Source organism: Triturus cristatus, chromosome 6 (genome assembly GCF_964204655.1).
Source record: "Triturus cristatus chromosome 6, aTriCri1.1, whole genome shotgun sequence".
NCBI lineage: Eukaryota > Metazoa > Chordata > Amphibia > Caudata > Salamandridae > Triturus > Triturus cristatus.
Genome location: NC_140589.1, coordinates 201417011 through 201419775, shown reverse-complemented (window position 1 = coordinate 201419775; position 2765 = coordinate 201417011). Strand labels below are relative to the sequence as shown.

The following is a 2765-nucleotide window of genomic DNA, read 5'->3' as shown; positions in this document are numbered from 1 at the left end:
ACCTCAAAATGAGTCAGACGTCTAATAGTGTCCAGAGTGACCTATGAACATGGGTGCGATCTGCAGGCAGGGAAGAGGGTATGGATCTGATTGGGCCCCTTCCGGTAACTTACTCAACATCAGTGTGCCAACTGCAGGGTTCTAAGTGGATCGGGTCCTGCCAGGTCTCACAAGCAACAGTCATTAAAAACTGTCTTTGAAATGGGTTCATATTGGGTCCTAAATTCATGCCATTTGCAAGCAAAGTCTTGAGGTAATCCATAATAGCGATGCTGTGCCTGTTTACATTTTATTTTAGCTTTATCCTGCATTCCCCAAGATTATTTGTTTTTTCCATATGTTGTGTTTCAGTCTTTTTCTCATATAAAAGTCAAGAGAAGAATTCCCCTATTTGGCACATCATCAGGTGAACTAAAAGATTCTTACCCACACCAAACCATTCACTCACCAGAACAAGCACCCTTGTCTTAACCACATGTGGACTCGTAATTAAAAATTTCTATATTTTATTAGAAACAATGACATAATAAAACATTTCTTTATAGCAATCACAAGACAGTAAAATCTGCGCCCAATGTTATAGTTGTTGGACAGTTAGAAAATAAAGAAATTACAATAAAAAACATACAGTAAAAATACATTAAACCAATTTCATCCTAAGAGTCATTTGTAAACACTGGGAGAACACAAGTAAGAAAGATGCTTTCTAATCAAAAAACAAAGGAAGACAAATGATCTAGATCAACTATTCTCATTACACTAGATACTTAGTGTTTGCATTTTCCGGAGAACAGATGTCATTCCGATCTATAGTCTCCTTTACTTTAAAGTTGCGTCGACGCGTTTCGGTGGAAAACAGAAAATAGAAGACCACCTTCTTCAGGACAGTTAATTATGGTCTCCCACAATATAAAGAATCTAGACAAATCATAAAAATTGGCATTAAAAATCAAAAAAGACATACATTTAATATACCCATCTCTAATATACAATTTGTACAATTGTGATTTACATCTATACACGCCATACATGGGTGTCAACAATTTTATAAAAACCTTATATGGGTGTCCATAATTTAATAAAAATCCCTATACCAGTTTCCAAACTCTAACAGGGGCAGCAGAATCCATTATAGGAAAGAGAAGTGTAGTTCTCCTGGTGATTCATCACCCACAACCACACATGTACTCCCAATCTTTAACATAGCTTATTCACCACACATCATCCATGCGCTCTTCTTATTTGAATAGAACAGCTAGGTTTCTATTAAGTGAGGGATATTACCTTCTATTCTAGCCAGTACATCCAAGCGGTAGGTACTAGAGGATTCCTTCCCTTACTTCTCTTTAACGGGAGTGCGGTAAGTTCATAGGATATATAAGGGAACACACCTCTTAATCTGAAAAAATAGAATCGGATATAATTATAGCCTCACCTTTGAGCCTACTAAAGGAGGATAAAATGCCCTAATGTCTGTCTTGTTATATATACCTGCCATCCTGTGTATCCGTTTTAAAGTGCGCTCATAGTATAGGAAAGGTGGGACCGGCTAAAACTGTAAGAGAAGTCCAAACATAAATATCATATGGACCAACCCCCAGCCCCAAAGAACAACATAGTCTATAGGTTCCACTTACTGAAAATAGGGAACAATCCCGTCCAAAAGCTTGTCTCAGGGGTAAGGAAATACTCTATTCTTTTAAGAACATATCCGTCCTAAATATCCATACTTCATTGGCTGATGTATTTAGTTAGATCTCGGTACACAAGTATTCTCGAGATTCCAAAGATTTCTATAAGGGGTAAAAAATAAGACGAGGGGATTGTATGAGTTAAATCACTTATTGTTCCAATCCTGTGTCCATAGATTTCGATAGACTCAGCTGTAGTATGCACATATATTAACTATTTCTATCCTATAATGGCTACTTCTAACCTGTTGGTGGCATGTGGAAATTAATTATATTTAGTCCCAAAAAATTACTGTTAAAACAAACACTGGCTATTGTGCCACCAACAGTTAGGTTCTTTTTACCATTTTTTTGGCAAACTCAAAAAACGCTGAAACTTCATCTTAAATATCTGCTAGTCAGTGGATTTCCAGAGGTAACACCAGAAAGCTAACTTTGCCCTAATAAACTACACTCACCCCGTTGCAGCACGTGGAAATCTTGAAGCCTTGACCTGGTCCCCAGTGAAGCGCGTATCTAAATGAGCAAAAGAGAGAGCTGTCTTATACCCCCTGCTCCTCGGGGCGGGGCATTCAATCAACCTCAGCTGTGAAACATTAGAAAAATGACCGCGGAAAGAGACCTAAAGACGCGGCCATCTTTGACTGCCAAAAGTTAGCCATTGGTGTATAGAAAAGTAAGGACGGGGCGAGCCAAGTGAAAACAAAAACCCATCAACCGTCCTCCTTCGAAAATACCAAACAAAAAGAACCGTTGGCCTATATATACAAACGCCGATACGATGCAGCCTCGTAGAAAATCAAAAGCGAGGTCGATATCAGCCTACAGAGAGCTATTTAAACTGAGGTTTTCCAATGGCATACATGGCGGCCATCTTTGAGTGACCAATAGAGGTACATAGTCCAATCGTACCAAAGTCGACACCCTCACTCTAAATAAGGGATTTTAACAGGTTGCGACAAGGTAATGTTCAAAACTGAATCCAAAACGGAGTAAAACACGAATCGCAAAACCCCTCTACTTAAAGAAAGGCAAGCAATTTTATTATCGTTATTGCTAACCATTACTATCCTT

General features: G+C 38.5%; 1 long non-coding RNA gene across 1 annotated transcript; it reads right to left on the bottom strand.

The window, feature by feature from the left end:
* Window positions 1–468: 468 nt before the first annotated feature.
* LOC146816637 (uncharacterized) lies at window positions 469–1729 on the bottom strand. The gene is made up of 3 exons (XR_014962472.1): window positions 1638–1729; window positions 1285–1399; window positions 469–918 (listed from the first exon to the last, which is right to left on the bottom strand). It is a non-coding gene; the product is annotated as an uncharacterized LOC146816637 (long non-coding RNA).
* Between the last annotated feature and the right edge of the window lie 1036 nt (window positions 1730–2765).